The 26,243-nt window shown below is 44.7% G+C and overlaps 1 non-coding gene across 1 annotated transcript; it reads left to right on the top strand.

Moving 5' to 3' along the window:
- Positions 1–2,813: 2,813 nt before the first annotated feature.
- Positions 2,814–22,131, top strand: LOC111164819 (uncharacterized). The gene is made up of 5 exons (XR_016393179.1): positions 2,814–3,770; positions 4,464–4,528; positions 13,023–13,106; positions 13,419–13,520; positions 21,519–22,131. It is a non-coding gene; the product is annotated as an uncharacterized LOC111164819 (transcript).
- The last annotated feature ends 4,112 nt before the right edge of the window (positions 22,132–26,243 follow it).

Genomic DNA, 26,243 nt, shown 5'->3' with positions numbered 1-26,243 from the left:
GGATACTGAATAAAGATGGGTGATTTCTGTCAACTGTTCCTGGGAGGTGCCATCCGAAGAGTGGTTCTTCTAAATGGATTCTTTGTGTCAGACAGTCGCCAGCTCTGTGAGCAGAGAGCTGCTTGTTTATAAATTCTTCATGCTGGTGACACAGCTGCTGTGGCCGAGGCCTGGGAAGGCCTCTCCTCAGTCCCAGCGGGGAGAATTGTAAGACTGCCCAGGTCTGTCTCTCTGACCCCCTCTTTCAAGATGCACCCAGTTGTTAGGAACCACTGTCTGGAGGAGCACGGGTGCTTGCAGCTCTGGAACCTGCCCGGAGCCCAGCAACAGGGAGACTTGACATGGCCGCACAACAGGGCCAGAGGAGGCGTCCCAGCGGGAGCAGCACCGGCCACCATCAGGCCACTCTGTTCAGACTTCCCGGGTGTAAGTTAACAGGCACATGTTAAAAGCACGACTAGAAGGCCACACAGGAGGCCATGTGAGCCTGCCCTGCGTGCCGGGGCTGAGCTGGGGCTGGTCGCTGCTTGGGGTGCTTGATCCTACAGACCCTCAGTTGAGGAGGGATCTGTGTCAGATAGAGGCTTGGGGTTGGAAATACAGAAACTCAGTCTCCCTTAATTTAAAAAGAGATTTGTCAGAGGAATGTGGGGTAGCTCAGAGCCTCAGAGGAAAAGCAGAACCAGGCTTTGGGAAGACAGGCGTCAGGCGGGTCTGGAGACCCAGGCAGCAGGAGCCCACGGACCGGGGGCCAGCAATGAGCTGTGATCATTTTCTCTACACGTCACTTTTGTCCAAGATTCAAAGTTTTAGCACTTAGAGTCTCCTTTCCACGACTGTGTCACGTGTCCACCCCTCGGCAGGACAGGCAGGGTGTGGAGATTGGCAGTCTCCCCAGATCCATGCTGCTGGAGTGGGAACTTCCCCTGACACAAGCCGAGATATCATTGCTGAAGGAGGGAGCTGTCCGCCTCTGTGTTAGCCCAGGTTTACAGAGGAGAACCCAGGTGCAGAAGGGTGCATGTACACGCACCTTGCCCAAGGTCATGGTTCAGTTCAGAGTTTGGATTTCTGACTCTAAAGTATAATTTCTTTCCAGTATACACACGTGCAAGTTAGGGATGGGAGTGGTTGCACGGAACAAAGCACCAGCTCCAGCGGGTGTGTTTTCTCCCTGGCGAGAAGTTGGAGCCCCTCACCCAGGCCGAGCAGCTGCTCCCAGAGCTGTGCGACTCAGTCGCTCCCCGCGCACCGTTGCCTTATGGTCCCACCGGGAAGCTTCGCCCGAGGCCCTCCTCCACACGCCAGGCGGGAAGGAGGCTGCCTGGGATGAACTTCCGCTCGTGTCTTGTTAAACAGGGCAGCAATGCGTCTGCTGGAGGTGGAAGGCGGCCCGCTGCTCCGCAGGGTCTCCTGCTGCCCTGGAGCAGTGGTATGAAAGGAGGGGAAAGGAAAGCGCGGTCCGGGTCAAGGAGCAGCAGGGAAGCAGTGAGGACTCATGAGAGTGTGGCTCCTGTCGGGGAGGCGGGAGACCTCGGATGGCGAGAAGGAAGATGACGACCGTGGGGAGACGAGCTGCGGCCGGGCTGAGCCGCGAGGGGCCGGAGCTCCGCCACCGAGTGCGAGCCGTCCTAGGGAAGCCTCGCGGCTCAGCGCTGCCGTCGGGGAGGCGCGTTCAGGCAGCAGGGCGGTGGCCGTCTGCCGGTCACAGCCGACGCGTTCACGTGGACGTGTTCTTGGTGCCTCCCAGCTAGTGGTTCCCGGGAGAGCCAAGACCCGGGATGGCGGCAAGACAAACGCGAGGTGCACAGCCAGCCGCCGATCATCGTGGCGGGGGTGGCGGTGTGTGTGTCTCTAAACTGAGGCCGGGCGCCTGGAGTCTGGGGGGCCGTGTGGCAGCAGGAGGGGTGCAGTAGGGACGCAGGGCTCTGCGCAGGGGGGCAGAATTCGACTGACTGTCGGGGCCGCGGCTCACCACCGCCCTCCTGGTCAGCTGGACACAGACCCTGTTGGCCCACCTCCCAGGGTCTCTGTGTGTGTCTGGGACGGGGACCGGCGATGAGTGTGGGCGAGGCACAGGCTCCCAGACGCCCACGGTGGGTAGAGGGGCAAGCCGAGGGGCCAGGTCTGTCTCTACCACCATGCGCGATCTTTGCACCTTGGGCACTTAGCTCCTTTGTGGGTCATTTCCTGTAAAATGAGGAAAACTGGGTTGGGGAGAAAGTAAGAAAGCAATAGGTAGCTTGAATTTGCCTGAAAAGTATCTTCCGAAGTGTGGGAACTGCTCTGCTTTGAGGCGATGGGTGGCGGCACCAGACGTGTGCTCTCTGCCGAGGAAACACTGCCGCTTCCTAGATTGTGATGAACGTTGCTGCCAAATGTGCCTAATGTTGAATTCTTTTGATCTTTTAAAGAATCAGAATGTACATGCGAACCTGAGGGTGCTCTACAGACTTACGATGGGCCTTTGTTCCCAGCTCAAGGCAAGGCATTTCATTGTAACTTCACTGTCCAAGGGCTGTCTTTCATTCGCAACCATGCTCACAGGAAACAGTACCCTCAGTGTCTTTGTGCAGGAAACGGGGTTCTGAGGCCAAGTGAACCTGCGCATCACTCATAGAAGGGCAGTCCAGATGATAAGACCTGAAATTTTTTAAATGTTTTCTATAGGTTGACAACAATTGTAACATTTTTTTAAAGACTCAATTCAATTGGAATGTCTCTAACTCTGCAGTTAACGTAAAAGCTAAGAGTTTATTTCAGTTAGTAGTGATGGACACAGCTCCACTCAGTCTCATTGGGAAGCAGAGGTCATTTGAAGGACCTGTCAGGAAGGGTTGAGTGAAGGCGCTGTGAACCACAGGCAGGGCAGGAGTCGGGGGGCCAGAAGGGACGGAGAAGTCTGCAGGGCAGGCACTGGCTGGAAGCTTTCCACCCCTGGGCTCAAAGGGCGGGCTGTTACAGGGACCCTGGGAAAGCAGTGGCCCTGCAGGGGGCTGCTGGCCAGGAGCTGGGTGCCAGAAGTGGTGGCTGCAGGCCACGGACTGGGGCCAGAAGTGCACTGTGGGCTGGCGCAGGGGAAACCCGCTTCCCTCTCCTCCTGCCCCTGAATGGGCAAAACCAGCCCAAGGGCAGGGAACGAGCCCGGCTGATGTGGCCTGGAGGGCATCTACCCTTCTTCCAGGGTCAAGAGCAGGACAGAGGATGGGTCCTAGGGGCAGCCGAGAAGGTGAGGGCACAGCAGAAGGACAGATGAGGCAGAGGGCTCTCAGATGGAAACCCTGATAAAGAGCGTGGGAGGTGATCCGAGTAGATGAAGGTGGTGGTACACGTCTCCCCATGTTAATTTATAAAGTCTGTGCAAAATCAAGGAAAATTCTAAAGTTTTGGGAATTCAGAAAACCTATTTTGAAATTAAAATGGGAGACTAAAAGTCCACAAATACCTAAATCACACTTAAAAATAAGAAAGATGAAAGAAAAGTGGGAGTGGGACTTGTCCTACCAGGTATTTCTGAATATCTCTACTAGGGCTTGGTAATAAAATAGGATACTTGACAAAAATAGGGATTTTATTAGGAAGGAGGATAGGGGAACCAACCATGCCCACCAGAGGAGTTGCTCAATGAAATTAAGTAGGCTGTTCAGCAAACTCAGGTAGAAATAATAGTTTAAAAGTAACAATGATGTCATTTCTTCCTATGAAACAGGTTTACGGTTTATGGCAACTGTTTTGTACTTTGGAGCTTCCTCTGATACCAATTTTGGCAGGTAAGGTACCCTAAAGATGATGCCCAGTCATCCTTCTAGAGAGTTCTTTGTACCTTTTGGGAAGACTGTTTTCTCTTGACTTAGTTTGGGGTGGGCAGTGCATCATATGGGCACTGAAGGGGTAGTGAGCCCTTAACTTTCCCTTTCTCTAACAAGAGGGATTGGACCGCATCACCTCTTGGGCTAGAAGGACTCTAAGGTTCTAACATCTGGGTCACGTGGTATCGCTTCTGTACTGCCTGTTCTGCAGGCGTCCTGCCGGACTCCCACAGCCCTGAGAGCAGTGGTGGGGGGAGGAGGCCTGTCTGGATGTTTTCCAGGTCAGCACTTGTCCTGGTCCTGGTGTGATGGGCCCTTCTGCTTCGTGAGAACCCCCTGCAAGCACTGTTGCAGGCTCTGCTCTGCCTTTGCTCTTAGCCCCTGACCCGCCCTGTCCTGCTGGGCACCTGGGAGAGCAGAGCCTCGCCCAGCATGGCAGCTGAGTGGCCGGAGGTGACTCTCCATCCAGAGTGTCCCCATGCCCACTGCCACCATTGCTGGGCTCCAGTACTGACCCTCATGGACGCTGCCGAGCTCGCACTGTCATCTTGGTCCTCATCGGGGGATGAGGCTTGCTCCTGGCGCTGCAGTCTTTCTCAGAAATGATTTGTTGCTGCAGTACAGATTTTTATCTGCTTTGGTTTTGAATCACAGTGATGGAAAGCCACAGCATTCAGGTGAACAAGGAAGAGATGAAGAGGACTTCAGCACTTCTTGGGGTACATTCTTCTGTCAGACTGTTTACATGTGTTAGCTCTCTCCTGTCTGATGAGTTGGTCCCCTTGTCAGTTCTCGGGTGACTTTCCTTTTCTTCCCTTCCTTGTTTGTCCCAGACTGATGTTGGCACTGTTCCTCCTATCTCTGACTCCTGCAGGGGAGTACCACGCTTTGAAAGGATTGAAACAAGCGTCACATCTGGGTACTCTCCATGTGGATGTGTGCATGGTTTAATGGATACCCACTGACATTGCCCCTTGTAGTTGGTGACATTTCTTGGATTCTTTAAAGAAGCAAAATCAAAGTTTCATCTAGGTTATCCATTCTGCTGGTGTACAGTTGTTCATAGTTCTCTCTGATAATCCTTTTTATTTCTGTAAAATTGATAGTAATTTCTTTTTTTTTTTTTTTTGGCCTCACTGTGAGGCTTGTGGGATTAGTTCCCTGTCTAGGGATTGAACCCAGGCCCTTGGCAGTGAAAGTGCGGAGCCCTAAACACTGGACTGCCAGGAAATTCCCTGATAATAATATTTTTCACTTAAATTTCTGACTTGTAATTTGAGCCTTTTCTTTTTTCCTTAGTCTAGCTAGCTAAAGGTTTGTCAATTTTGTTGATCTTTTCAAAGAACCAAATTTTGGTTTCATTGATTTTCTTTATTGTTTTTATATTCTCGATTTCATTTAACTCTGCTCTCATGTTTATTATGTCCTTCCTCTGCTATCTTTGGGTTTAGTCTGTTCTCTTTCTAGTTCCTTAAGTTGTGAAGTGAGGTTATTGAGTTCATATTTTTCTTGTTTTTTAATATAAGCATTTATAGCTATAAATTTCCTCCTTCGCACTGCTTTTGCTGCATCCCATATGCAGGTATGTTGTGGTTTTGTTTTCATTCATCTCTAAATAATTTCTAAATTTGCTTTTTATTTCTTCTTTGATCTTTTGGTTGTTTAAAAGTGTGTTGTTTAATTTATACAATTTTGTGAATTTTCTAGTTTTCCTTTTGTTATTGATTTCTAACTTGAACTTGCTGTGGTCAGAGAAGATACTTTCTATGATATTTGTCTTTTAAAATCTCTTGAGACTTAATTAGTGGCCTAACATGTAGTCTATTTTGGAAAACATCCCATGTTCACTTGAGAAGAATATCCCATGCGCATGTTATTGTTGGGTAGAGTGTTATGTACATGTCTGTTAGCTCTAGTTGGTTTATCATTGCTTAAGTTCTTATTTCCTTACTTACCTTCTGTTTGGTTGTTCTATCCATTATCATGAGTGAGGTATTCAAGTCCCCAACTATTACTGTAGAACTATCCATTTCTCCCTTCATTTCTGTTAGTTTTTCTTCATATATTTTAATGGTCTGTCATTAGGTATGTAAATGCTTATATTATATCTCCTTGCTGTATTGAAAATATAATGTCATCCTTTGTCTCTTGTAACCAGTTTTTATTTAAGTTCTATTTTGTCTGATATTAATACAGCCATCCCTGTTCTGTTTTCATTAATATTTGGATGGAATATCTTTTTCCATCCTTTCAATTTCAACCTGTTTGTCTCTTTGAATTTAAAGTGAGTCTCTTGCAGACAGCATATAGTTGGACCATGGTTTTTTATCCATTCTGCCAATCTCTGTCTTTCAATTGGAGAGTTAATCCATTTACATTTAATTAATTACTGATAAGGAAGGACTTCTATCATTTTGCTATTTGTTTTCTATATGCCTTATAGCTTTTTTGTCCTTCATTTCCTGCATTACTGTCTTCCTTTGTGTTTAGTTGATTTCTTGTAGAAATGTTTAAATTCCTTTCTCATTTCCTTTTGTATATATTCTATAGTTTTTTCTTTGTGGTTACCATGGGGATGACATCTAACACCCTAAAGTTATAACACTCTAATTTGAATTTATATGAGCTTAACTTCAATGACATACAAAAACTGTGCTCTTTTACAGCTCTGTCCCCCCACTTCCAGTTATTCATGTCACAAAATTACATCTTTATACATTGTGGGTCCCAAAATGTAAACTAATAATTTTTTAAAATTATGTAGAAAGGAAGATTTGGAGTCACAAACTAAAGTTACAGTACTACTAGCTTTTATACTCATAATTGTTTTTTTCTTAAATCATATAGAAAACAAAAAGTATAGTTACAAATTGTTATAATACTGGCTTTTATAATTCACGTATTTACCTTTATTGAGATCATTATTTCTTCATTTGGCTTTAGGTTACTGTATAGTGTCCTTTCATTTCACCTTGCAGGACTTCTTTGAGCATTTCTTCCAGGGCAGGTGTAGTGTTCACATCTCCCTCAGCTTTTGTTTATCTGGGAATGTCTTAATTTCTCTCTCACTCTTGGAGGACAGTTTTGCCAGATAAGGATTTTGGGTTTACAGTTTTTTCTTTTAGCACTTTGAATATATTAACCGACTGTCTTCTGGCCTCCAATGTCTCTGATGAGAAATCTGAGGATAATCTTATTGAGGATCCCTTGTATGTGATGACACTTTTCTCTCGTTGCTTTCAAAATTCTCTTTTGTCATTGTCTTTTGAAAGTTTGATCATATTATGTCTTCATGTTCATCTCTTTGAGTTCATCTTACTTGAAGTTTTTGAGCTTCTTCGATGTTTGTATTCATGTATTTCATCAAATTTGAGGAGTTTTCATCTTTAGTTTTCTAAAGATTCTACCAGAAAACTACTAGAGCTAATCAATGGATTTTGTAAAGTAGCAGGATAAAAAATTAATGCACAGAAATCTCTTGCATTCCTATACACTAATGATGAAAATTCTGAAAGAGAAATTAAGGAAACACCCCCATTTACCATTGCAACAAAAAGAATAAAATACCTAGGAATAAACCTACCTAAGGAGACAAAAGACCTGTATGCAGAAAATTATAAGACACTGATGAAAGAAATCAAAGATGACACAAACAGTTGGAGAGATATAACATGTTCTTGGATTGGAAGAATCAACATTGTGAAAATGACTATACTACCCAAAGCAATCTACAGATTCAATGCAATCCCTATCAAACTACCAAGGGCATTTTTCACAGAATTAGAACAAAGAAGTTTACAATTTGTATGGAAACACAGAAGACCCCAAATAGCCAAAGCCATCTTGAGAAAGAAAAACGGAGCTGGAAGAATCAGGCTCCCTGACTTCAGACTATACTACAAAGCTACAGTAATCAAGACAGTATGGTACTGGCACAAAAACAGAAATATAGATCAATGGAACAGGATAGAAAGCCCAGAGATAAACCCACACACATATGGTCACTTTATCTTTGACAAAGGAGGCAAGAATATACAGTGGGGAATAGACAGCCTCTTCAATAAGTGGTGCTGGGAAAACTGAACAGCTACATGTAAAAGAATGAAATTAGAACACTCTCTAATACCATACACAAAAATAAATTCAAAATGGGTTAAGGCCAGACACTATAAAACTCTTAGAAGAAAACATAGGCAGAACACTCTATGACATAAACCACAGCAAGAAATAGGTAGCTAGTGGGAAGGAGCTGCGTAGCACAGGGAGGTCAGCTTGGTGCTTTGTGACCACCTAGAAGGGTGGGATAGGGAGGGTGGGAGGGAGGCTCAAGAGGGAGGGCACTTCCCTGGTGGCGCAGTAGTTAAGAATCCGCCTGCCAATGCAGGGGACACGGGTTCAAGCCCTGGTATGAGAAGATCCCACATGCCACAGAGCAACTAAGCCCATGCACCGCAACTACTGAGCCTGCACTTTAGAGCCGGTGAGCCACAACTACTGAAGCCTCTGCACCTAGAGCCCGTGCTCCGCAACAAGAGAAGCCACCACGATTAGAATCCTGTTCACCACAACAAAGAGTAGCCCCCACTCGCACAACTAGAGAAAGCCTGCGCACAGCAACAAAGACCCCACACAGCCAAAAATAAATAAACAAACAAATAAATTTATTTAAAAAAAGAAGGAGGGCATGGGGGATATATGGATACATATAGCTGATTCACTTCGTTATACAGCAGAAACTAACAGAACATTGTAAAGCAGTTATACTCCAATAAAGATGTAAAAAAATTTTTGAGGGGTTTTCAGCTATTATATCTTCAAATATTCTTGCTATCCTTTTCTTTCTCTTCTCCTTCTGGGGCTCCCACAGTGTGTGTATTTGTCTGCTTGATGGTGTCCCACAGGACCCTTAAGCTCTGTTCACTTTTCTTCAATATTTTTTTCTTTCTGCTCCTCAGCCTCAATAATTTTCATTATTCTCTCTTCAAGTTCACTGATTCTTTCTTCTGCCTGCTCAAATCTCCCTTTGAACCCTCAAGTGACTTTTTAATTTCAATTATCATACTTTTCAGCTCCAAAAATTTCTTTTTTAGTTTCTTTTTACATTTTCTGTCTCTTTATTAATATTTCTATTTTGTTCACACATTGTTTTCTTGACTTTCTTCACACCTTTCTTTAGTTCTTTGAGCATCTTTAAGATGGTTGTTTTAACGGTGTCTGGTATATATCTGCCATTAGGTCTTTTTTTTCAGTGATAGTTTCTGTTTTTTTTTTTTTCCTTTGAATACACCATATTTTCCTGTTTCTGTGTTTGTCTTGTGATATTTTTGTTGAACATTGGACATTTGGATCTAATAATGTGGTAACTCTGGAAATCAGATTCTCTCCTTTCCCACAGTTTGCTCTTTCTGTGTGTTATTGTTTCTGTTTATCGTCTTGGGTTTTTTAATTTGCTGTAGGTTGTCTCTGTGTTGAGGATCAACCTAAAGTGTAAACCTAAGGTCTTCACAGTTCTTTTCTGAGCCTTTTCCTTGGCATGCACGGTCACTTTCTAATTTTCCCCATGTATGTGAGGTTATTTTTGAATGTCCTTGTCTTTAATATCTGGCTTCAAAGGAGAAAAAGCAAAAAATGCAGAGGGGTTAAAAAAGGCACTAGCCCTTTAAGTCCCCTGGAAGTCACTTCAGCTGGAGGGGGAGGGTCTTGCAACAATGGGGGAGGTGCAACAGCAATGGCTGCGGGCCCGTTCATCTGCACCTCTGTGACCAGAAGCAGCAACCAGTGACCAGAGCAGAGGCCCCCAATATCTGTACAGGGTCTTTTTTGCCCCACCGGTTCCTGCAGGCTGTGGGCAGGCTGCTCCAGAAACAGGTGCATGGCCTCCTGGCCTCGGGCCTCCTGTCTGGGGGAGGTGGGGTGGGTAGCTTCTATGGTACCGAGAGCTGAAACTGACCAAAATGAACTGCGGTTTACCATCCAAGGCTTCCCCTGGAAGCCATCAGCAGACTCCAGAGTTCCCAGACGGTTACATCAGAGGGTTCTTCCCCTGCAGTTGCTGTCCAGGTGGGAGATGGAGGCTCACCTCACAGGTGCCTCCTACTCTGCCATCTTCTCTGAATCTGCTTGGTACAAATCTTAAGTGTACAGCTTGACGTATTTTTATATATGTACACATCCATGTAACCTCCATCCAGATCAAGGTATAGAATATTTCCAGCACCCGGAAGTCTCCTTCCTGTCCCCTCCCAGTCTGTACCCCCAGATAGCCATTCATCTGACCCTGTCCTTGGTGATTCTGAGCTTCATGTAAACCACACAGCATGGGCTCTTTGCTTCTGGCTCCTTTTGCTCACATTCTATCTGTGGGATTCACCAATTTGGTTGAATGTAGCAGAAGTGCATGCCAATAAAAATTGCTTGTAGCACCTATTGTAAGAAGGTGCCATACTTTCCTTACACCCGCTCCCATTGTTGGGCACTGTGGTCGCAGTGGCTGCGACTATTCATGTGGTGTAACTATAACCTGTGGTGGATAAGAGAGCTCTTGTCTCTTCGTTTTCTCTCCAGAAGTGGAATTGCTGGGTTACAGCGTATGCGTACATTTAGCGATAGTAGGTACTTCCAAATAGCCCTTCAAATTGGTTGTAACATTTTCTAGTCCCACTTGCTACATCCCCACCAGCGCAGTACTGTCAGTCTTTTTCACTTTAGCTATCCTGGTGGGTCTGTAGTCGCATTTCATTGTGGAGTTAATTTGCATTTCCCTGATAAGTAATAATAGTGAGCACCTTTTCATATGCTTGATGGTATTTTGGATATATTCTTTTTGTGATCCAATTTTTCAAAGAACTTGCCTATTTAAAAGTTTATGTCAGCTTTTTCTTATTTACTTATAGGAATTGTTTATATATTCTGTATGTGGGTCCTTTGTAAGATATATTGAAAGTACTTTCTCCCAGTCCAGGGTTTGACAAACAGTGGTCTATAGGCCAAATCCATCCTGTGGCCTGTTTTCATATGGCCTGAAATTAAGAGTGGTTGTTACAATTTTTAAAAAACAAACAAAAGTAGAGAAGAATATGTGACAGAGACCATATGTGACCCATAGAGTCTGAAGTATTTACTGTCTGGCCCTGTCTTTGTCTACAGCTTGTCTTTTTACTCTCTCAATAGCTATGTCCTTTGATGAACGGAATTTCTTCATTTTCATGAAGTCCAATGAACCATTTCTTAAATGTTTGAGAATTTTTGTGTGCTAAGTACTCTTTGTCTGACCTCTAGTAAAGATATTCTCCTGTGTTTTCTTGTATAAGCTGTATTATTTTAAGCCTATCCTCCACTTCAAATTAATTTTTCTGCATGGTATAAAGTACAGTTAAGATTTTTCCCAGATGGATTTCCATTCAGTTAAGCACAATTTATTAAAAGTGCCACTGTTTCCTGCACTAAGAATTACAGTAGTGTCTTTGTCATAAATCAGGTCACTGTGTACGTGTAGGGTTTTTTCTGGACTCTTTTCTGTTTTTTTGTTTTGTGTGTGTGTCCCTGTGCTACTACTCCCCTGGCTTAGTTACTGTAGGCTTATAATATGTCTTGATATCCTACAGTCTTCCATCTTTGTTCTTCCACATGGTATTTATCAATCCAGGTTCTTCGCATTTCCATATAAAATTCTCTGATCTACTTTTTAAAAACCAGCTGGGATTTTGATTGTACTTTCAATGCGTGTGATAAAAGACTCATATGCAGACTCTGTAGATAACTCCTGTGAATAAGAAAAAGCCACTTAACACATTAAAAAAATATTTTATTTATTTATTTGGTTGTGCCAGGTCTTAGTTGCAGCAGGTGGGCTCCTTAGTTGCAGCACGCGAATTCTTAGTTGCGGCATGTGGGATCTAGTTCCCTGACCAGGGATCAAACCCGTGCACCCTCATTGGGAGTGCGGAGTCTTAGCCACTGGACCACCAGGGAAGTCCCCATTATCTGTTTTTTCATGCTTTGTTCCTTGTTTTTCTTTTCATCATTTGTCCCCTTGACTATAGAATTCTGGCATACCTTAACTGAGGGCATTGTCTGTGGGTTCTTCTTTTTGCCTAGTGCTAGCTTTTTGTATCATACTTGTCCTGCTCCTATTTGTAAGCGTCTTTCAGTGTTTCAGCCGAAAGGCAGTTCTTGTAGAGTGCAGATGACATTTCCTCAGAGTTGGTTGATTTACACTCTGCTCTCTCTTTTCTTTTATAATATTTTTTTAAATATGTAAATCTATCTATTTATTTTTGGCTGCATTGGGTCTTCGTTGCTGCATGCGAGCTTTCTCTAGTTGCAGTGAGCAGGGGCTACTCTTTGTTGTGGTGCATGGGCTTCTCATTGCTGTGGCTTCTCTTGTTTTGGAGCACGGGTTCTAGGTGCGTGGACTTCAGTAGTTGTGGTTTGTGGGCTCAGTAGTTGTGGCTCATGGGCTTAGTTGCTCCGCGGCATGTGGGATCTTCCCAGACCAGGGCTCAAACCCATGTCCCCTGCATTGGCAGGTGGATTCTTAACCACTGCGCCACCAGGGAAGTCCCTATAATAATTTTTTTAAAGTCCTGGTCATGTTCTACTTTTCTTCTGACCAAAATGGTGAGGGGGTGAGGGGTTCATAAATTCAGCATGTCCTACTGCTCTGCTCAGCACCGTATTTATCAGCTGTTTCGTAAGGTGCCTTGTCTTTTCCCACCTGGGCCTTGCATGCCGCCCACCCCTCGCCCTGGGCTGTGCCCCAGTTTGTGTGGTTGTTCAGAGCGTTGTTGCTTGTTTCCGCTGCAGCTGCTCCTCTGTTGGGAGGGAATGTCCTGCATCATGATCACTGGGGTCACCATGCAGTTTGGTCCTAGCTCTTCTGCCTTGGAATACTTTGGAAGTTTTGAGGTTTATGGTTTGATGCTGGATCCGTTTACTTGTCATAATGTTGCTGGAGAATTCCTTCTTCTTTCCCTCCTTCATTTTGGTGTGTTATTTACTATTTTTACTTCTTTAAGTTTGTTTCCTTGGGTCCACTGCACTTAAGAGAGCGATTCTGAGCCTGAGTATTGCATCATGAGTCAAAATATGTATTTTGTAATGTCCATTTTGGTAAATTTTAGATTATTTTTTATTCTTGCAAGATCTCATGTTGAGAAAAATAATCTTAAGTTGTGAAAACTATTAATAACACTGTGTCTGTCACATTCATAGTCTCGTCTCAAGGAACTGGAGCAAGAAGCCCATTTTGTTGCAGGAGAACAGTTTCTTATAACAAGCAGTAATCAGCTTCGAGAGGTAAAGCTAAATTTCAGTTCTTTTATTAAATATACTTCCTGTTCAGGGGTTACAGGGAGATTTATTCTGATTTTATAAACATTATTTTATGTGATCATCTGAAAAGTATGTAACTTGTTCATGTCTTTCACATTGAGATTCATTACTTCAAAGCCTTTACATCTAAGAAAAGTACTGAATCAGAATCTAAGCGTTTTGTCACAGCTAGTCAGGTGTGTCCCCTCTGGCTGGTTGCTTTAACTCTGTTATAGTGATGTTCAGGTCCTCTCAAATCTGGGACCCGCTCATCACGTGAAATGGCTTTTGTTGCAGATCCTGTTTGGCAAGCTGCAGCTGCAGCTGCACCTGCTGCGTCCACAGGAGACTCTTCCCAAAACTGGGCTCCGGAGACACCCGTCCACATCAGAAGCCGTGGTAAGGGTCGACAAGTGTCCCCTCACTCTCCGAGACAATAGCACCTCCCACCACGTGCGAGTCCCTTGCAGAGCCCCGTGCTCCTTGTGGTGGCACAAGCCGGCAGCAACCACCACGGAGCAGTTCCGTTCCATCACTTCCTTTCTGCGGCAGGAGAGGTGCCCCCACCCCAAGGTTGCCCTTCAGTTATGAAGGAAGGACAAAGAGGCTTATGGTACAGTTTTCCAGAGGCAAGAAATTGCCTTGATTTCCTGCAGAGGATAATTTGATGGAACTTTGTTCTGGAAACCAAATTCTTGACAATGTAGTCATGACTTCTTTGTTTCATGCCCTCATAAGAGACTGGAAATGGGAAAAGTCATCAGTCTTCTCCTTTCCCCAAGTTTGTTTTAGAAAAATTTAGCTGCCCTTCCCTTGAGAGGAATGCATTTTTTAAAAGACAGGGTGTAGTGAGATGCTGCTTTAATCAAATGGCAGGGTGTGAATAGATATTCAGAACCCCGTGAGTATAATGATACCGCTGGAAGCCCGCAGCGAGGAGCTTGGCCAGTGGGCGAGAGGACACGTGTTGCTCTGCTGAGGGCCGGCTGTGGAGGCTCCAGCTTATCCTTTCTGTGCCTTGTTCAGCGTTGGATTTTGCAGCCGAGGAACGCTTCCCTCCAGACTCCTCTGTGCACATCGCCCTTCCAGCCCCGCACTTCCTGCTCGTCTCAGCCCTGGCGGGGCACCACGCTTGCCAACTGTCCCCACACCTGGCCCTCGGGGCCCAGGCATCAGTCACCGAGTGAACGCCCACCCCTGGGGAGCGCTGCTCCCGAGAGGGGCTCGCATCTTCCCTCTTCCCCAAGCCTTCCCCACCCTGGTCAGTGTCCCCCTCCTGGTCCTTGGGAGCCAGCAGTGAGCTTACCCCTGCTGGTGACTCGTCACATCCAGGCAGAATGATCTTTTAAAAGTGTTAGAAAAGTCATGTTGATCCCCTGCCTTCAACTTCAATGGCTTTCTTTTTTTTGTTTGGCTGTGCTGGGTCTTCGTTGCTGTGTATGGGCTTTCTGTAGTTGGGGCGAGCGGGGGCGACTCTTGGTTGCAGTGCGTGGGCTTCTCATTGCGGTGGCTTCTCTTGTTGTGGAGCGTGGGCTCGAGGCTCACGGGCTTCAGTAGTTGTGGCTCGCGGGCTCTAGAGTGCAGGCTCAGTAGTTGTGGCGCACGGGCTTTGTTGCTCCGCGGCATGTGAGATCTTCCTGGACCAGGGCTCGAACCCATGTCCCCTGCATTGGCAGGCAGATTCCCAGCCACTGTGCCACGAGGGAAGTCCCCCAGTGGCTTTCCATGCCACTTAGAATAACATCCAAGCTCTCGGGTGTGCCTCCCCCAGGCCCTGGGTCTGGACTTGGCCCTTCTTTGACCTCCCTGACTCCTCACTCCCAGCACCCCACTGAGGACACTTCTCACAGGCTCCTTCCTCGTTCTGGAAACTCTTCCCACGGAGTGTGCTCAGCTGTCTTCTGATTGCCAGCTTAAGTATTGCTTCCAGAAAGTCCTCCTCTGGCCACAGGTGACAGTAAGACCCCCAGCCACAACCTATTCCTTCACCTCGATTTGTTTTCTGCACACAACTTGCCAAAATGCTGGAGAGGGCGTGGAGAAAAGGGACCCCTCCTACACTGCTGGTGGGAAGGTAAGTTGGTACAGCCACTGTGGAGAACAGTATGGAGGGTCCTTTGAAAACTAAAAAGAGAACTACCGTATGATCCAGCAGTCCCACTACTGGGCATCTATCCAGAGAAAACCATGGTTAGAAAAGGTGCATGCATCCCAGTGCTCATAGCAGCACTGTTCACAATAGGCAGGACATGGAAGCAACCTAAAAGTCCATCAGCAGAGAAATGGGTAAAGAAGCTGTGGTACATATATACAATGGAATACTACTCACCCATAAAAAATGAAATAATGCCATTTGCAGCAACATGGATGGACCTAGAGACTATCATAATAAGTGAAGTGAGTCAGACGGAGAAAGGTATATATCACATGATATCACTCATGTGTGGAATCTAATTTTTAAAAAATGATTTAAATGAACTTAATTTGCAAAACAGAAACAGACTTACAGATATTGAAAACAAACTTATGGTTACCAAAGGGGAAACGTGGCGGGGAGGGATAAATCAGGAGCTTGGGATGAACATACACACACTACTATATATAAGATAGAAAACCAACAAGGACCTACTGTAGAGCACAGGGAACTCTACTCAGTATTCTATGATAACCTATATGAGAAAAGAATCTAAAAAGAAGGAACACATGTGTGTGTATAACCGAATCACTTTGCTGTACACCTGAAACTAATGCAACATTGTAAGTCAACTATACTCCAATAAAATTTAAAAAAATAAAGTTACCTAGTCACTCGTTTGCTTGTTCCAGTAGGATGTAGGTTGCACAGATCAAAGACTTCATCTGACTTGTTCACTACATCCCCAGAACCAAATGGCCTAGAACTAGCACTTGCTGGGGCTGAACTGTCGGCTGTGTGTTCACAGAGCACAGCGAGGGCAAGGGGCAGGACCCACCTTGCTGGAGAGACTCTGGAGTGGGTTTCAACGCCACGTGGCAGTGTGCCCTCAAGTCCCAGGGGTGACAGAACCTGGGAAAGCACACGTTTCCACTCGGACTGCACCTGAGCTGGGGGTCTTGGCCTGATTTATTCTCCATCTGGGCACCAGCTGGCAGTGTTGCCCTTCCCTTTGCTACTCCTTAGCTCTCCCAGACAACCAACAACAGAAGAGAGGAAATGTGATTCTCCTCTGGTGTCGAGGTGCTTCACTGTGCACAGAATTCAGACGATGCCCTGAATTTTTCTTCACAAAGACATGAATCATATTATATTAACTTTAATCTCTTACTTAGCTGAACAAGTCACACTATTCTGTACATTTAAAAAGATGAACCTGCGCTAGGCAACATGTGCACATGGTTCTCAGTGCAAAATTAGGGCTCCTTCCCACTTCCCTTCACCCTCCCTGTTCCCCTCCCCGTGGGAAGGGGTGTGGTCTTCTGGTGAGATGGACAGCCTGGAACAATTCAAGTAAGGGCGCAACTATGAGCTTAGATATGCTTTTATTAGACTTTGTGTTTTAGAGTAGTTTCAGGTTCACCGCAAAATTGAGCAGATGGTATGGAGAAGTCTCATATACCCCCTCCCCAGCCCAAACACACACAGCCTCCTCCACCATCAACATGCCCCACCAGGGGCTACATTTGTTACAGCTGATGAACCCACGCTGACGCATCATCATTGCCCAAAGTCTGTAGTGTGCATTAGGGTTCCTTCTTGGTGTTATACAGGCTGTGGGTTTGGACAAATGTGTAATGACACGTATCCACCATTAGAGTATCGAACAGAGTGGTTTCACTGCCCTAAAAAGCCTCTGTTCTCCCTACTCATCTCTCCCCTCAACCCCTGGCAACCACTGTTTTTACTGTTTCCATAGTTTTGTCTTTTCCAGAATGTCATATAGGAATTATACATTATGTAGCCTTTTCAGATTTGATTCAGCTAGCAATATGCACTTAAGTTTCTTCCACGTCTTTTCACAGCTCATTTCTTTCTAGCACAGAATCATATTCCATTGTCTGGATGAACCACAGTTTTATTTATCTATTTACCTATTGAAGGACATCTTGGGTGCTTCCAAGTTTTAGCAGCTATGAATGAAACTGCTGTAAAACATTTGTGTTCAGGTTTTCACGTGGACATAAGTTTCCATCTTATTTGAGTAAATAAATAGCCTGATTTCTGGATTGTATGGTAAAAGTATATTTAGTTTTGTAAGAAACCACCAAACTGTCCTCCAGTGTGGCTGCACCATTCTGGTTCCCACCGGCAGTGACGAGGGTTCCTGTTGCTCCACACCCTCGCCAGCACGTGGTGGTGTCGGTGTCCTGGATTGTGGCCATTCTGACAGGCGTTAGCTATGTTTTAAAAAGACCACTCTCGTCACTGGTTGGAGAATGGAGGAGTCCCATTAATAGGCTGTTGCTGCAGCGTGGGCACTGCTGGCTCAGTGTCCAGGCGATGGCAGTGAGGATGGAGCAGAGCAAACACATGCTCAGAGCATTTTGAGAACAGGAAGGAGCTTCTCTGAGTGTGAGTTCACATGAGTGTGAATGCAGAGTGACTCCTGGTTTCCTTAGTTGTGCACCTGAGCAGATAGCCATGGCCGCTGCCCAGAGAAAACCAAGAGAGGAACAGTTTACGGGGGCTGGGGGTCAAGTGTTCAGCCTTGGACATGTGAAGACAGATGTGTGCACAAAACATCGATACAGAGCAGTTGGGTCTGTGAGGAGAAGTCCTGTGTTAGAGATGCACACCTGGAAGTAGTTGGCCCTGGGATGGTCGTCCTCTACCCTGGCAGGAGCTTCGGAAAAACACTCATGCCCAGGCCCACAACTGATCCACAAAATCAGAGTCTGTGGGCTGCGTGGCCCAGCCCAGACATTTTTTTTTTTTATGGATTAGTCTTGCTTAATAATGTCTTATTTATCTATCTATCTATCTATTTATTTATTTATTGCTGAGTTGGGTCTTTGTTGCTGCACGTGGGCTTTCTCTAGTTGCGGTGAGCGGGGGCTACTCTTCGTTGTGGTGCGTGGGCTTGTCATCTTGGTGGCTTCTCATTGCAGAGCACGGGCTCTAGGCATGTGGCCTTCAGCAGTTATGGTGCGCGAGGGCTTTAGCAGTTGTGGCTCATGGGCTCTAGAGCACAGGCTCAGTAGTTGTGGCACACGGGCTTAGTTGCTCCATGGCATGTGGGATCTTCCGGGACCAGGGCTCGAACCTGTGTTCCCTGCATTGGCAGGCAGATTCTTAACCACTGCGCCACCAGGGAAGCCCCAGACATGTTTTTGAAGCTCCCCCGCTGATTCTAGAAGCAGCCAGCACTGATAACCACAGAACTGAACTCTGAGAAACTGACATTTAGGGGTCAGAGAGAGAAGAGGTGCCGAGCAGAGGCTATGGAACGACCACAGAGAGAGAAGGGAGCTGAGAAGAATGTGGGGTCAGGAGCCAACAGAGGGAGCGTTTGATAAGGCTTGTAGAGCGGCAACGGCCACGGCACTCCGCCTCTGATCATGAACCAGCGCGGCAGGGCTTTATCCAAAGCGTTATGAGATCAAACACTTCATCCTTTTCAAGTGTTCTCAGACAGCTCGATTCGAGATATACAGGGAGACTGTGGTTAGAAAGTTATTTCGTGAGTAAGGTATCAGGATAAAGAGAGTTAGTTGATCTTAAGCAGTTTTCTTGGCTAAGTATTTTCATGCACTTTCATCCCGCTAGGGATAGCTTTTCTGAGAAACTGCAGTTCTGGATTACACCAAGGCAGGAGTCCTCCCCCTGGGTAGAGCCCTGCTCCGAGGACACCAGTGTTGGCCCTCCTGTTTATGTTCTATGGCTGGCCAAGACTCCGTGACCTCAGTCTATTAAATAGAGAGTGATGCAGTTCCGTGGCTCATGCTAGTACATTAAAGTTATGTCATCAGTTCTCCCCCAAGTTGATTTTTAGATTCAGAATGATCCCAAATTTGTAGGGAAATGCAAACAACTAAGAAAAGCCAAGATAGTCTTGGGAAAAAGCACTATTGAAGGACTTAGTCTGTTGGATATCAAGACTAATCATGAAGCAATAGAAATTATGAGGAATTAATTAATCAGTACGAAGTAGTGTCAATTCAAGGATAAGCAAATAGACAAATGGTCCAGGATAGGGAATCTACAAACAGACCTGCACATGTGTGTATAAAGTGCATGTTCTCTGAGAGGGAGGGCTCATTACATAAGGGGCCAGTACATCTTGACCCCTGTTTCACACCATATACAAAAATAAATTTCAAATGAATTGTATATCTAAATATAAAAAGTAAAACAAAGATTGTAGAAGATACCATAAGAGAATATCTTCAAGGCCTTGAGGTAGTTAAACATCCTTAAACAGGACACAAGATGCATCAGCCATAAAGGAAGAGATTGATCAATTGGGCAATAGTAAAATTAAGAATTTCCATTTATGAAAAGACACTATTGGACTTCCCTGGTAGCGCAGTGGTTATGAATCTGCCTGCCAATGCAGGGAACACGGGTTCGATCCCTGGTCCGGGAAGATCCCACATTCCGCAGAGCAACTAAACCTGTGCACCACAACTACTGAGCCTGCACGCTACAGCCCACGAGCCACAACTACTGAGCCTGTGCGCCACAACTGCTGAAGCCTGAGTGCCTAGAGCCCGTGCTCCACAACAAGAAAAGCCACCGCAATGAGAAGCCCGCACACCTGCAACGAAGAGTAGCCCCCGCTCGCCCCAACTAGAGAAAGCCCTTGTGCAGCAACAAAGACCCAATGCAGCCAAAAGTAAATAAAATTTTAAAAAATAAATAAATAAAAAAGACACTATTAAACAAATAAAAGACCAAGCCACAGAGGGGTAGAAGATATTTCCACTAAATATAGCCAACTAAAGAAAGCCCTGTCCAGAAAAATGAATTCCTACACATCAAGAAGAAAAAGACATACAAACCAACGTTTTAAATGACAAAAACATGAACAGGGTTTAATGAAAGGAGATATACAATTGGTCAATAAACATTTGAATCATGTCTGACTTTATTAGTCAGGGAAATACACACTAAAACTACATTGAAATGTCACTTCACATTTGCCAGAATGGCTAAAATTAAGACCTAGGAGAACATGTGTTGGCGAAGATGTGGAACAAGGAGAACTTTCATGTGCTGCTGATGGGGACAAAATCCATTGTGTTTACCTTGGAGAACTGGCTGGTATCAGCTCTGCTACAGGTGACCCAGCGCCTCTCTCCTCTTTCCGTACATGTTCAACAGAACCGTGGACGTGTGTTAACCAAAATCTGTGCACCAGAATGTTCACAGCAGCACTCTTTGTAATAGCCCTGCAGTGGAAACAGCGCACATGTCCATCAGGGGTGGAATGGGTAAATAACTGTCCTGCATTCAAATAATTCCATACAGCAGTGCAAGTAAATCATACAACAAGGACCACCTTAAAACCAGAATGTTGAACGAAAGAAGCCACACACAAAGAGTACCTATCCTATTCCATTGATACAAAGCTCAAAAACTGGAAGAAGGGCTTCCCTGGTGGCGCAGTGGTTGAGAGTCCGCCTGCCAATGCAGGGGACACGGGTTCGTGCCCTGGTCTGGGAGGATCCCACGTGCCGCGGAGCGGCTGGGCCCGTGAGCCATGGCCGCTGAGCCTGCGCGTCCGGAGCCTGTGCTCCGCAACGGGAGAGGCCACAACAGTGAGAGGCCCGCGTACTGCAAAACAAAAAACAAACAAACAAAAAACTGGAATAAGTGGTCTTGCTGGTGGAGGCCAGGGGGCTGGTTACCTCTGGGGGAGGGCCAGAGGCCTGCCTGGGAACCTGGGATGTTCCCTCTGGGTGGCAGTACCCAGGTGTGTTCATTTTGTGATAATTTAACAAACCGTGTTTACATGATCTTGTGCTTTATGTACGTTGTATTTTGACTTTTTAAAATTAAATTTAAAACCCATAGTCATATTCCAGTGTTACCTTCCTGACTTTGTGCTCGATAACTGTGATTCAGATGTTGGGGTTCCTAAACTATTGAGTTACACATTTGTAGGCATTTTCCTAGTTTACTGTCCTACATGGTGTTTTACATGCCCTGGATTTAGATTTCAGGAATTTAAATCTCAAGAGGAATCTTATTTCCGAGCTCATGTGAAGTGCCTTTAGCTCCCAAGTGTACAATAATGATTCTGTAAGGGATTAAAATTAAGACACTTGATAAACTGAGTTTATTATGAGTCTTCATTTTGGAAAATATGCTCAAGATAGACCATTTATTATTAGGACTTTTCCAGCTGAAAATAAGTGTTTGGAATGTTAAAATTAAATGAAGGAATTATATTGGTGATATTTATTCTTATTTTTTAGTTAAACGCTCTGCAAGACCTTCATCCATTACCCAAAATAATTTTGGAATATAGGCAGGTAAGTTAGATTTTTTTTTTTTTGGTCAGTAAGTTGGTAATGAAGGGGGCCCATATGGCACCGTCTCTGTTCACAAAATCCATCATCGCTGAAGTAGCCCTGACAGTGTCCTAAAGGGAATGCAGTTTGTTCACGTGGACCTCATATTAGCACTGCTTCTTGTACCCAGGCATGATATTCCTCAGGTCTACAAACAGCCCTGCTGTGAATCAGAGGAGTCGTAAATGGAAGAGGACAAACAAAAATTCTGAAGGAAGTATTTGGTGTGTCATCCTCATGTGGCCACAGTGTGACTTCGGCTTCCATCAGTGCCGAGTTCAGAAGCCTGTCACACAAGCCTCCTCCCTCTCCCGGCCTGGTGGTGTTTTATCATCTCGCATTGACACTTACTGACTTATGGTCATGCCCCTCTCTCTAGCTACGCTTCTAGCTCCTCCTCTTTTCCCCGTTCACATACCTGCCATCTGTTCACAGGTATGACTTGCTGCTGCTCGGACCATCGTTATTTACTGCTGTCCTTGTTAGGGCTGGGCAGCTGTGTGTGCGTGGGGTTGGGGGGGGTGGTGGTGGGTAAATGGTAGCACCTGAACTGAAAGAGGCCCCACGGGGGACACTGGGTGCTGGGACTCGGGAACTCTCCCTATATCTTTGCAACTTTTCTCTAAAAAGAATTATTCCAGGACAAAGTTTATTTTAAAAGGGGTAGGGTGACGTCTTTCTCTGTTGGTCATTGTTATTTAATTCTGGGCACCACATAAGGCCATTTCAGGGCCTCCTGGAGTCACCTGAGGTGACATCAGTGACACATGCCCAGCACTCTGTGAGACGCTGCTTTGACACTTGTTCCTAATTTAAACACTTAAACACAGAAAGTGATTACTTTTGTCTTGTAATCTAGGTTCACAAGATCAAGTCAACCTTTGTAGATGGATTACTAGCTTGCATGAAAAAGGTAACTAAAGCTAAGAAAAAAGATATCATGATTGGGAATATGGCTTACACATGGGTTCAGATACATGTAGAATTTCTTTAAATAATCTAATATTCTTGAAACTATGAACCATGATTTTGTTATCATTTAGGTCTATAGCATAAGTTGACATTATACCTTAAAATCTCATATTCATGTGGAAGCTCTACTGCTGACCACGTGCTTTCACATCTGTTATTGCATCTCTTTTCCATAGTCATTTGAGGGACATGTTGTTTTAGTTCATGCACGAGGAGTCTGCAGTCAGAGGTGTTCTGTGACTTGTCTGCGGCCACACAGCAAGTGACAGCCCCGGTCTGGGGTGCACAGCCCCACCTTGAGTCCACACTGCGATCCCCATGGCACGTCAGCCCACGTGTCCTACTGCAGCTTCTGCATAGCCTGGGGGAGAATCTCCTTCACCCTGATCACATGCAGGAATTTGTAACCCCACGGACGTTGGGTTGGGAGTGTAGGGCCCGTGGCTCCTGGTTCTCTGGACGGAGCAGTGAGCGTTGTGTGCTGAAGGGGCCAGCGTGTTTGTGACTTCGCACGGCACTGTCAGAGCATAAGCTGATTCTTTCCAACTGATAAAGGGCTCCGTTTCCTCCACGTGGAACCAGACTGGAACCGTGACCGGAAGACTGTCAGCCAAGCATCCTGTAAGTTAGCTCTTGTTAAATGCCTGTTTCTGTGTCGGGACTGCAGTTTTGCCTAGATGTGTGTTTGTCTGTGCACTTTTTGTTTGTAAAAGGAGACCCCATACTGATAGGCTGTGGAGTTTTTTCTGTTATTAATTCAGCCAATGTTCATTTAGCACATACTATGGTTTTTTTTGTGGTTTTTTAAAAAAATTTTTATGGTAGTGTATAGACGTCCATGTCACTCTCTCACTTTGTCCCAGCTTACCCTTCCCTCTCCCCGTGTCCTCAAGTCCATTCTCTAGTAGCACATACTATGTTTTGGGCACTTAGTGGGGGATCAGGACACTACACGTGTGAAGTGTTGAGTTAGTGGGGGGGTCTTCACATCCAGAGAGTCACGCACTCTGGTGCTGAGGGCAGGAGGGACAGACACCTCTTCCCACCCCATTCTTCATTTTCAGATTTGTACTGGATAGGTGGCTTCCCCAGATTATCTCTCTTTTTTTTTTTGGCTGCGTTGGGTCTTTGTTGCTGCGCGGGCTTTCTCTAGTTGTGGCGAGCGGGGGCCACTCTTCATTGTGGTGTGCAGGCTTCTCATTGCGGTGGCTTCTCTTGTTGCAGAGCACGGGCTCTAGGTGCATAGGCTTCAGTAGTTGTGGAACACGGGCTCAGTAGTTGCAGCTCACAAGCTTAGTTGCTCTGCGGCATGTGGGATCTTCCCAGACCAGGGCTCGAACCTGTGTCCTCTCTGATTATCTCTTGCTGAGCTTTATTCTCTTCCAGAAATTTCTCACGTCTCGGGCTTGCGGGTAGCACTCCTCCCAGGTTTTCTGGGATGCTGTAGTTTTACTTATTTATTTTTCTGTTATTTCAATTGAATTTTTTGAAAAAGGAGATAAACATCATGTGTGCATTTGGCCCCCACCTTTGACTCAAAGTGTACATCATCATTTTAACAGCTGCATTGTACTCTACTTAGTGGCTGTCCCTATTGAGGGTCATTTAGATCGTTTTCAGTTTTAATTATTTTATATGTGCCATAAACTTACTTGTACAAATATTTTTGGTATGTTTTTCTGTTGATTTCCATAGCATAAATTCCTGGAGATGGACCTTCTGAGTCAAAGTATATGTGTATTTTTAAGGCTTTGCGTTGCCAAATTGTCCTCCAGAGAAAAAAAAGTTTTACGTTCCCAATCAATTTGTAAAATGTTTGGTTCCCTACATCCTTGCCAGTACAGGGAGTCTTCATTTTGATTACTAGTTCATGGCTTGATCTTTAAATATCTGTTCCTTTAAACATTAAGTGAGGTTGACTATATAAAAGTTATTCTTCTGTGAGTTGTCTGTTCATGTCATTTTGCACATGTCTCTGGAGGATGTATATTTTTTTCTATAGGTATGGAAAAGCTCTTTATATAATAAAGATCAACCCTTTGTAAAATACTGAGTTGTTTTTCTCCATTTTTCTTTTGCCCCTTAATTTTTAAAATATATAATGTTTGCTATACTTAAAATGGCTTTTTCATTATACAAATAATATATAATTCTAAAGACTTCAAACAATAGATAAAAATATAAATAACAAAGTAAAAGTCACCTGAAATGCCACATCATTAACATTTTAGTGACCATACTCTATTTCTTTATGCACACACGTATGTGCGTGCACTCACATTTACATGACTGGGATTATATCATACATGTTTTTTTATTGCAGACACTCCCTCACTACATCCATATCTCAGCCCCTTAGCCTCAGGCCCAGTGCCATTGGAAGCTCATGTTAGCAGCCTATAGAGTGTACATCCATATTTTCCTCCAGATTTATAATAAAATCTTATACAGACCCATATCTATCTATCTATATATATAGATAGATAGATAGATAGATAGATATACAGAGACACAAAATGACTTTGTCATTCTTATTTTACAGAATTAGAATTTTATTTTTCTGCCTCTCGCTTTTCTCTCTCAGCAACAGCTCGTGGAATCCCTGCAGTTCCTCTGACAGGGTCCTGTTTCACCTTTTTTAAAAATTGAAGTATAGTTAACTTGCAATATTATATTAGTTTTAGGTGTACTACATAGTGATTTGATATTTTAACATTACACACCATACAGCGTTATCACAATATTATTGACTATATTTCCTGTGCTGCACATTACATCCCTGTGAGTTATTTTAAAATAAATGCCCTGTTTCTCCATGTCCCTTTTGGAGTTGGGACCATCTTTCTTCTTTCCTGATGTCAATGGAAATAATTAATTAACAATCTAAAATAAGATAGAAAAGAGTTTTGTTTGACCCAAACTGAGGACTGTAGCCCAGGAGACACAGATTCAAGAAGCACTTAAGTTGTGTTCTGTCAGACTACAAAATGGGGGAGGTATATGAAGGCAAAAAACTCAAGGTTACAGTTAGTTGCATGAGTTGTCTATAGGGAATTATAATTGGATGTGGCAAGAAGTAAGGGTGCTTGTTAAGCATGGATTAGTTGGGGTCTGAGATGGTTGCATAGTTACAAGCGGGGGTTGGGGGGGACCTTGAGACCATAAGGTTGCAGCTGGCAGCTGCTAGCAGATATGGTTTTGAGAATGGCTGGTGGTGTCCTGGAGCTTTATCCAGTTCAGGAAATTCATATTCTCAGTGATGTAGGAATGTGTCTGAAACCACATCCACACTGGCCACCCAACTTCATCCTGGATGCCTGAACCACAGTTGCCCCATTTTGATTTCTAAATGCATTCTTTTCTGTACTGTTTAAGCAGATGTACAATGCCTATTTGACAGGTCATAAGAGAGGCTGTGCTAGTTAGCATAAAGTTCAAGCCAGATCATGTGTAAGCCAGGATGACTTCTCCAAACCTCAATAGGTGAAAATTTCTTCCATCACCTGATATAGGCATTCAGTGATATAAATTTAATCCCAGGTACTGCTTTCTGGCATTCAGTAAATTCTGGTATGTTGTATTTCACTTTCATTTAGTTCAGAATCTTTTCTAGTATGTCTTCTTTGACCCATGGGCTATTTAGAAGTTTGTTACTTA

Source organism: Delphinapterus leucas, chromosome 5, assembly GCF_059928025.1.
Source record: "Delphinapterus leucas isolate spDelLeu-1000000601 "Yukka" chromosome 5, BTC_Dleu_Yukka2, whole genome shotgun sequence".
In the NCBI taxonomy this organism is placed as follows: domain Eukaryota; kingdom Metazoa; phylum Chordata; class Mammalia; order Artiodactyla; family Monodontidae; genus Delphinapterus; species Delphinapterus leucas.
The sequence above is the reverse complement of the archived record's forward strand: the minus strand, read 5'-3'. Positions and strand labels throughout refer to the sequence as shown.